The sequence below is a fragment of the Crocodylus porosus genome, unplaced genomic scaffold (genome assembly GCF_001723895.1).
Source record: "Crocodylus porosus isolate Cpor-Errol unplaced genomic scaffold, CroPor_comp1, whole genome shotgun sequence".
NCBI lineage: Eukaryota > Metazoa > Chordata > Crocodylia > Crocodylidae > Crocodylus > Crocodylus porosus.
The window spans coordinates 8424811-8434648 of NW_017728935.1; the positions used below are offsets into that span (position 1 = coordinate 8424811).

Here is a 9838-nt window from a genome sequence, read left to right on the forward strand (position 1 = left end):
CCTGGCGAGCAGAGGCAAAGAAAGGACAGGCCCCAGAAGTACGCTTGAGAATTGCGGTTTATCGCATCGGCTTTGTCTGAAGGGATGATGTGCCCCACGCAAAGAGAAGATAAGAGACTCACTACTGCCGCTGGTTAAAGAAGCTTTTCTGTAGATGCAGGGCAGCTGCCTGAGCTTCTCGAGCCAAAAGACCAAGGGTCTGGTTCTGGGTCCCAGTGCGCGTGTGTGTGGGATATGGGTGATGCTGCCTGCACACATGACTACATTGCAGGTGCAGGACTAGCCTTTGGCACAAGTGGTGACTGGGGATCCAGTCCTGTGCCACCCGCCGACTCCCAAGCTGAGCTGACCTTCCCTTCCACCACTGAAAAAAAATGTAAGAAAGTGCAAGTATTTAAAAAATGTTCCAAAGAGAGCGGGGGAAAGGGTTTTGTTATTATTCTAATATATTACTGTGTATACTGAAGCCCGGAGGGAAGAAAACCTACTTGCTGGATCCATCTCGCTGCCTAGAAACTATGAAGAGAAGATACTAAGTGATTCTTAATCTACTCTTGCAAACAAGAGGCCTAGAAATGAAGGAGACTCAGATGCATTATTCCCCATGTTGCACCTCAGAGCCCACCAATTGTCCATCACCCGTAATCCCTTGTCTTGAACTCAGGAGAAAAGCCACCTCCCTAACCAGCGATCTGCAGACTCTTCTCCCGCTTCCACTGGTGCAGCCACGACACGTTCGTGCCCGGTTGGCGCCGGCCTAGCTCTGGAGGAGAACCGATCCCGTCTCGGAGGCTCCCCCGGAAGCAGGCCCCGGCCCCTTGCCCGCCAAGGGCCCTCACACGCACATCCCTCTTCAGCACGTTTGTAAAACAATCTTTTTAATTTTCTGGTTGGCTTGGCAAATCACAGCTGCTCGTTCCCCAGAGCTCCCGAGCGCGTTTGCACAGGTTCCCATTTACATACAGTAGGGCTTTTAATTTCCTTCTCGCCGCACGCTTCAGAAATAAGCCGTCTGAAATCTTACAGATGGCTGTGAGAGGAGGACGCTCTTCATGGGCGACGGAGGGACAGGGGACGCGAGGGCCACGTCACGAATAACACGGGCTTTGCTAAACAGCCGAGCCTCCCGTTTGTTGGGGCTGCCCCGGGTGAGGGATCACACGAGGGCTCGCGCTCCACTCGTTATTTCTTTAACTCAATGGCTTTGCAGTTACCGAGCCCGAGCCAAGGTGCTTGAGTATTAATTGATACTTGCTGCTGAGTGAGGCTTATTAAACACCAGCTTTGGGGTGAAAGTGGCAGCTCGCAGAGGCGATAATGAGCAGAACAAGAGGTCCAGGACTCAAACTTCGCTTTCCTCGGGCATCTGTTACCGCAATTACAAGCCCAAAAACACAACAACAGCCACCAGAAAAAGACTCTTATTAGAAAAGGAATAGCTCCCACAAATGCCTCCCAGTCACGGAAATGACAGGGATTTTCACAGCTTGCCACGTTCTGCAGCTGGGTTAATTATTGTCGTTTGGGAGAGTGCTGCCCAACCTCAACACCAAACAAATCCCAAAGAAAAACATCCAGCGTGTAATAGCGCCTGCTAATTCTCCAGCGAACCCTCCGTGCCGATTGGCGGCGGCAGCCTCTCCCCAAAGGGTGCGGGGGCTAGGGTGGCGGGGGGAAGAATAATTAGCATTCTCTAGTAATTAATACAGTACAATTTGCACATATGGTGTAATTAGGGGGATAATTTATGCGTGCCACTGATGATAGTGTAGCTGATTTGCTGCCGCGGCTCTTGGGTTTCCAGTGTCGCGGCGAGGCACGCGCAAGTTCGCGGCCGTGGCGTTTTGGATCGCTCCACGGCTTGCCCTTTGTCTGGAAGGCAACAGCACAGACGAGCGCTCCCAGAACAGCCCTCCCTGCATTTGGGGCCCTGACGGGCGGGGGGAAAGGGAAGCTGGAGCAAGAGGGGGTAAAGTGAGGAAGGGGGAGCAGAGAGGCTGCACCAGAGGACGGAAGGGATGGAGGATGAGAGCAAAAATGGCAGGAAGCAAATCTGAGGGATGTCATGCCAGGGCATTGTCACGCAGGGGCTTTTTGTGGGCCCTGAGAGAGGAGGTCAGACACCCGAACACAGCTCCTGGGCATGTTTTGGTGTTGATTCTCCCCTTTGGAGCCGGTTTTGCACCCTGAGAGTGAACAGCACGTGGAACTTCCCCTTATTGCCACCGCTAATACCTGCCGCGGCCTGGAGGTGACCAGCCCAGGGCTTGCAGAACAGGGCCCAGGCCCCTGGATGAGGCACCACATCACTTAGTTATCAGCACAAACACAACAGTGGGGTTGCAGCCAAGCCTGCGCGTTGCACCAAACCCCAGCCCCCAGCAGAGCTCAGCCCTGCCTGGGGAGGGAGCTCCACCTGGGCTAGACAGGAGACCCAGCCTGGGCAGGAGTAGGAGAGGAAGAGCAGAAAACGCCCAGCTGCTCAGAGCAGCTCTGCTCTCCTTCTCTGTGGCACAGGAACAGCCTCACCCACCCCTGAGCCTGGGCGAGGGGCTTGACCAAGAACCAGTGCAGATTGCCCAGGAAGGAGAAGAAGACCCCTATCTTGATGGAGCAGAGGCGAGGCTGGAGAAGGCAAGGAGTCTGGGATGACATGGGGACAGAACCGATGGGCTGAGGGCAGAGTTGAGGGCTGGCAGGAAATGGGATAATGTGAGGTGAGAGTTTCTGTAGCAGGGGCTAAAACCACCTGGTTCAATAAACTTAGCATCTCTAATTGTCCCTACACACGCTGCAGACACCAAAAACCAGCCATGGCACAATAGCACCGTTCCTTCCCTGTTCTTTCCTTTCTGCAAGCATAAGTCTCATGACTTTTTGGCCCAACACCGTGAAGTTTTGCAGGCAGGAGGGGTTCGACTTCAGGACCTTTGAACTTTTGGGCTCGCTTGTACTGAGCTCATAACAGCTGTGGATCTGAATGAGCTTCTGAGCTTTGTGCCAGGAGCTGGAAGGACTCTAGTTTGCTGCCTGTGTGTCCTTAAAGTCATGAAGATGTTCAATACAGGCATGAAGAGGTGCTTGGATGGACTGTAAGACAATACCACTACAAGGAAGACTCTCTGGAAATTAAGGTCCCTTAAAACAAGGCTTTTCCTTGGCTGTTTGCTGTCATAAGAGTCCCTGAGCTCCTCTTCCCAGCAGCTCCTACGCCTAGAGCCAGCATTGCCAGCCTTGGCTAACGGTGATGCCTACTCACAACACCTGTGCAAGCTCTCTAATTAGGAGCACACGGGGCAGGCCCTCTCGTCTGCTGGTGAGGTAGTGTGGCAGAGTCACCTGGCTTAGAGAAAACCTAAGGGGCATTGTTGCTGCACTGGTGCATGCAGAGATGCTCTCCTGCCAAGGAAAGGCTCCACGAAAGAACAAGTGACAGCCAAGCATCAGTTTGCAGGGGAACTAAAGGTGTGTTAGCTTTCCTCTATGCAGCACGCTGCTTTACTGATGGGTGGGGGTGATGAATGCACGTAGTGTCCGAGTTCGTGGTCTCCTTTTGTGTTGTATGCTGTTTAAAACTAAGCCTGTTTCAGTTGCGCTTACCCCTTTTTAAGTGTCTTTGGTGCCCTCAACTCTAGTAAGGGGAGCTGGGGGTCTTCAGCTTTGCTTGGGGCAGAATTATCCTTCAAATTATTTGGTTTACAAATGCCCCCCCCCCCCGCATGCAAGTCCTGAAGGGTGTGGGATTAGGGTTGTGATGGCCGTTTCCAGAGCGTTTTGGCTCCTTGTTAAAAAGGAAAAGTTGTCTGGCTTTGCACGCTGGAGGGGCGATCTCACAAGGTCCCTTCCAGCCCTAAATCTCTGTGAATCTGTGACTGAAACTTGAACCCTGTGTCACCTCTGGGCTCTGATGCCTTATTCCACTGTTTCAGAGACGTGAGTTAAAAGAGCTGCACGTTTACAAATTCAATGCATAATTTACAGGCCCTACTGTGCCGTTATTAAGGCACAATCCAGTGGAAACATTGGATCAGTCCTCACACTTGCCCAGGCGCTGTGCGCCCAGGCAGCCCCTCCAAATGCGATTACACGGCAATATCAATATTTGAGCAGATCTGCTTGTAATGGACGGTCCCCGGCATAAATATTTCACTGTTGTGATAGATAAACCTAACCCAGACTTAGTGAAAGCTTCTCTGGCCCACGGCCATGACTTCACCAGAAGCAAATGCTGACGCAGCAGAAGAGGGAGTCATCAAGAAGTGGAATAAAAGCTCTTTTTTGGCAAGGTTACCAAGGGCCTCTGATGGGGGCTGTGTCCATCCACAGTCGGCAAAGGAGTAGCTTTATTGGCAAAGAGTAAAGCAATCCTCTTGTTTGATCTCTCAGACTAAGCAAGGCTGGATCTGGTCAGCACGTGGGTGTGGGGCTAGGAAGGGAATCCAGCTTGTGGAAAGTAACATCAGCCGGTGGCTTTTTTTCCTCTGAACTCTTATACAACTGGTAGAAACTGGGGCATTGTTGCATGGCTGCTGTAAGTGCACTTTTTCTAACAAGCTATAAACTGCAAGGTCTGGCCAATGTTCAGCCCAAGACTCAAACCCGCCACCTTTTAATTTTGTAGCATCTTAACGAACGTCCAGGCGGGATAACTGCATTCTAGCTCCTATGTCCCAAAATGGGTCATTGTTTCTTTACGTTCAATCCTAAACTCTTACCATGTATTTAAAAAAAAAACAAGAAACCCAAAACTGCTGCATTTCCCCTCTCCATATGCAGCCTTCCTCCCTTGTAGCAATGACTGCATTTCAATGCTGTGTGAAGTGAATCCTTGGTATAGTTTGCAAAGAGCTCTCGATTCCCTTGAGGGACTTTTGCTATACAAATGTGTGCATGTCCCATTTTAACCATGCTTTCCTTACTGAGGTAAGAGGGAGGGTCTGAAAAGCCTGGGAATGAGAACAAGGGTGATTATTGTGTCTTGGAGAGCGAGTAGCTAATGGCTTCAAGTTCAAGGACCTGATTGACACAGAGAGAAGCACATGCTAATATTCCTCCAAGAGGAGGGAAAATTACCTCTAATGGGTGTAATATCCAAAAAGTGCTAGGGTTATGGGGTGAGTGATGCCAGCATTTTTAAAGCACTTAAGCCTTAACGTTTATCTAGGGTAAATTTATGTCACTTCTATGAAGTGCACCATATTGACATGTTTTGCGGGCAAAGTGTCACGAGAGCATACCCGTAGGAGAGCTGAAGTGGCAGCATAAAAGGAATCATTGTTGAAGCAAGGCAATGAGGGGGGGACGGTAGCCACTCAGGGTTTGTAGACATCCTGACTCTGCCAACTCAAAACGCGTGGTTTCCAAAACCCCTATCGGCGAGTACAACATTTATTGCAACGTTCCTCCGGAAACGTGTCTGGAGTTGGTCGGAGATCCCTGCCGGAGCGCTCTAGATGGCTCGGTCGAGGTTCTCGAGGTAGCTTGTCCACACGTAAGGCAGCACGTCTTGTTTTTCAGGCCTTTTCTTCAGTCTGAGACCTGGCAGGAATGGGACAAACCGCTAGGCAACTACCTAAATGTGCTTGGTTGTCTTCCCTCAGAGCAAGGAGCCAGTTCCAGCTGGAGAGAGACAGCACCAGAGACCCATGCAGGGGAGATTTATTAGTCTCTAAGCTGGGTTTAAAAAAAAACCTGGGTAGTAATCAAAGTGATAAACTTTATGCTCCTCCATCACAATGAAATAATTGTTCTGCCTGAACATCATTACACTGTCATCTTTCTACTCCCATGTCACTTACTGAAAATAAAGACTTGCTTCTTCCTTTATAATGAGCTGCAGTTTCAATAATTCACAAGGATTTTTACTGGGCTTTATTTTTAATCTTCATCAAGAGGTTATAAAATGTGTGCCACTCCTCCAAGTGTTATTCGGAGGTCGGGCCAGAGGGAAAGGCAGGCAGAGAGTTGGCTTGCTCTGCTGCAATTCATTTTCTGGGCATCTCCGATGCCATCTTGGAAATCTGATGATGATGATGTAGGACTTAAAGCATCTTATAGAGGCTGTGACCCATCTGAGGCTGTGAGCTAGGGTGAGACAAGTCCCTGGGACCCAAATGTGGGGAGGAAGAGTGCTTTTACTATTGCAGAGTTGAGTGGCTAAGGTGGTTGTAAAGCCTTTCATGACCATGCTGTTCCCTGAAGCTTTGTGTTTGACTTGCTTTACAGTGCTGAACTGAACACGGCCAGGTTGGGTGCTTGGCTGGAATTGTTCGTTAGAAGTTTTGGCTGTCATTTAGTGTGCAGAAGCCAGTTTTCCTGTTTCAACCATCTCCAAGATGCACTTGTGGTAAGTGCTGTTCTTTCTCAGACATCAGTGATGTATTTGGAGTTGTTCAGGGCACAATGAGATGGCGAAAGGGTGTTGGAGCCAGGGACTTTGAACCCAGATACACAGAAAAGACAGGATCTCAGAGGGGGGTTGTTGCCGTGGGCCCTCTTAGCATGTCCAGGTACAAACTCCAGTGCCTGTTTTATTCTTGCCTTGACCTTGGAAAGTGGCTTACTGACAGTCCAGCTGGGAGTGGATGGGAAATGCAAGTGAAAGTTGGCCAGACCAGCATGGGGAGCTTCATGCTGCTCTGTAGAGGTTGGCTATTAAAGGCAATACATAGTAGCTATGAATATTGCCTTTGCCATTTGAGGCTTCGCCTTCCTGTTCCCGAACCAGAGTCTACGGCCTACCCTGGAGCAATGAAATTCAAGGAAGTTAATGTAAGTCCAGTCTCAATGGTATCAGCCCAGGAGCAGAGGAGAAACTGGAAGATACCTTCACTCCACACAGATGTGAGTGGTGGAGAGTGCACACGTATGATGAGGTCCATACATGTACAGTGCATCTGCACTTATCACTGGGAAATGAAGGAAGACTTCAATTAAACGTCATGGCTAATCTTCCAAAACCATTTTTGTGTCCATCTAGAATTCCTGGAGGTGACAAACTACAAAGATGCTATGTGGCATTTGCAATAATGCAGTCATCAGTTTGGGAGCATATAGGTATCTGTTTAATTCTGATGTACTAAGACCTGCATCTTTTGGACCCAGGGGAAGTTTATGAAGCAGCACACAGTTTGCACAATTATTCTAAGTGTCAGAAAAACCTCCTCTTCTCTCCCTTTCTATTTTTCTGCTCGCTGCTAAAATTACCTTCATAATGTGGTGGTTCGTTCTTAAATTAAAAAAAAAAAAAAATAAAAAGAACTCATTTTCATTTTCAAGAAATAGGAACCTCTCAGCCAGATAAGAAGTTTCATCTGTCTTCAGGAAAAAGGATATGGGATTTTTGTGTCACTAATCCGGTAACATCTGAAATTATGGTGCCACTTATGAATGCTTCCTTCATATTTATGAAATGATTATTCGACAGAGCGACATTTAATATTGTTGAAATAATTACTATGCCTATGTAATACATCAATTTAAGTTATTATCGCACATGCTATGAAATGCTGAATAATTTCATAAATAATTATAAAAACAGTCTACAAATGGAACTGTAATGCAAAGTATCATTGCTAATCCTTTATCTTTCATAAACACAGAAATAACAATTAGGTTTCTGAAATGGAGGGGGACTAATGACATCAGGGTAAGCAGAGCTGTTTCCCACCGCATGCAAATCTGAGCGCTGGGGAAGTGTAAGCATCAGACCAAGAATAAAGCTGGTGCCACCTATTTCATGAAAAGATTTAATTTCATCATAGTTTTACCTGTATCTGTTCACCAGAAGGGGCTGGCAGTGCATGGAGCAATATTCTTCAGCTTTACGAAATAAGTTTTCAAGAATACCTGAATTGGCGCACAGATCAGTCCAGTGGTCCAGCCTAACCTGTTTCCCATCAGCAGGATCAGCTAGTAACAGCTGCCTTATGCCTTATGTATAACGAGAACAGGCTCTTTCGTGCCACTAAACAATGGTTAGATCACCTGCCCACAAGTAGCTTGTCCCCCATCGATACAGGGTTGCTTACACCCCCAAACATGAAAGCTTTCCCCCATCAAGACTTTTGGAAAGGTTGCTGTCTTCTACGGTTCAAGTGCAGCTAATTCATGTTAAGTGTGTGTAGTGTTTCTTTCATTTCAGGACAATAATTTCATAAATGTCAGCTAGAACAGGCTAAATAGTTTTGATGCAGACCTTTGGCTTTATTTTACCCTTTTCCCCACCGTTGTCTATCGCAAAAGAAAAATTTAAAAAGGCCTGAAAAAATAGGGGGAAGACTGCTGACTCAGCATTTCCAACTGGAATTTTTTTTCCATTTAGAAAACCTTTTTTTTGATCGAAAGACAAAAATATTAAAAGGATCGTTTTCTCTAGAAATGTTTCTTTGAGTTCTGATTGGATACAGGAAAGACCTGACTGTGGCTCGAGGACTAGTGGCTGAATGCTCTTCTTTATTCAGACATTTGACCCTGTGAACAAAGCACCCTTACTTAATTTCTCCTCCCAGAATCCCCAAAAGTAGAAGCTTAAACTCTCGGCTTGATGATGAAGCAGAACTGCTGTTGAAGCTGTGTTGGCACCTTCAGCTTAGTAATAGTTGGGAGAGGGCAGAAGCTCAACCAAACTGCATAACCTGGATGGGAGCAGCAACCCATGGGAAACCTGTCCCAGGCCCACTTCTGAGGAAAGATCATCCAAATCCAGGTTTCCATTAGTGTCTAAACTACCCCTTTTTTTGCTCTCGGCTGTCTGCCTCTAAAACAAAACCATTTACTGCAGCATTTTGCTGCGTTTGGAACAAGGTGAAGAAGGGACTTTCTCTTCTGCACTCACTCTCCTTTCCTCTTTCCACTGCTGTTGCCTTCAGAGTCTCTCTCCAGCTTCCAATAACACTCTACACAATATAGTCATTGTTTCTTTTTCACCACCTGAAGTTCAAAAATAATGAAGGGGAAACATCCTTTGGCAGAAACGGATGCTGACTCCTTGCTTAATGGCAAGTTGTCTACAGTATTCCTCTCTGGCTTTGTCCCCTCTTGAGTCTTGTAATGACATCCTGACTTTCCTTCCCTGGGGGGAGTCCAAATTTTTGTGACTTATTCTATGGGACAGGGAAAGTGGGAGAAATAAACTTTTAGCACTCTCCACCTTACCACCTTGGGGCTCACCATTGCCAGTGTCCAGCAGTTTTGCTGTCTTACAAGGTCACAGTGAGGCAAGGATCACTGAGTGTGGGTTCAGAAAGTGTCCTTATTGTGCCCGACACAAATCTAGATATGTTACTGATGTATAATAAAGAGCAACAGTTCTCAAGGGCATATTAGCGATGGTTGAAGTGTTTTAGGGCAAGAGAGGTGGTGGACTTCCTATCCCTGAAGGTCATGAAGACCCAGCTAGCCAAAGCCTTGGCTGGGACGATGTAGTTGGGGCTGGTCCTGCTTGGAGCGGGGGGTTGGACTAGACGTGACCTCCTGAGCTCCCTTCAACCCGCATTTTCTATGAGGCTATTGAGCCATCTTTCCTGGTGCCCAGAAGTTTTAATTACGATAACCATTCCAGCCAAGCCTCAACTGCCGGGGAGTTGGACCGTGTTCAGGTCGGTACTATGAAACAAGTCGAACAGAAAGCTTGTCGATCACCTTTCGAGTGATCCACAGTACAGCACCTACAAAGCGATGGGAGCCTTTGCCTGGGACTGTTCAGCAGTCTCCAGTGGTTCAGTGGTTTGCACAAATACAGTCTGTCCCATTGGCCGTGTGTCCACATCACACACATCACAACAGTATCAGCACCCAGTTAATACTGGAGAGGGGCCAAGAAAGGAGCCCTTCCTCT

The 9838-nt window shown here is 47.7% G+C and overlaps 1 long non-coding RNA gene across 1 annotated transcript; it reads left to right on the forward strand.

The window, feature by feature from the left end:
• Positions 1 to 3205: 3205 nt before the first annotated feature.
• On the forward strand, positions 3206 to 9258 carry LOC109317906. Its single transcript, XR_002103142.1, has 3 exons — positions 3206 to 3465; positions 6226 to 6346; positions 8511 to 9258. It is a non-coding gene; the product is annotated as an uncharacterized LOC109317906 (long non-coding RNA).
• The last annotated feature ends 580 nt before the right edge of the window (positions 9259 to 9838 follow it).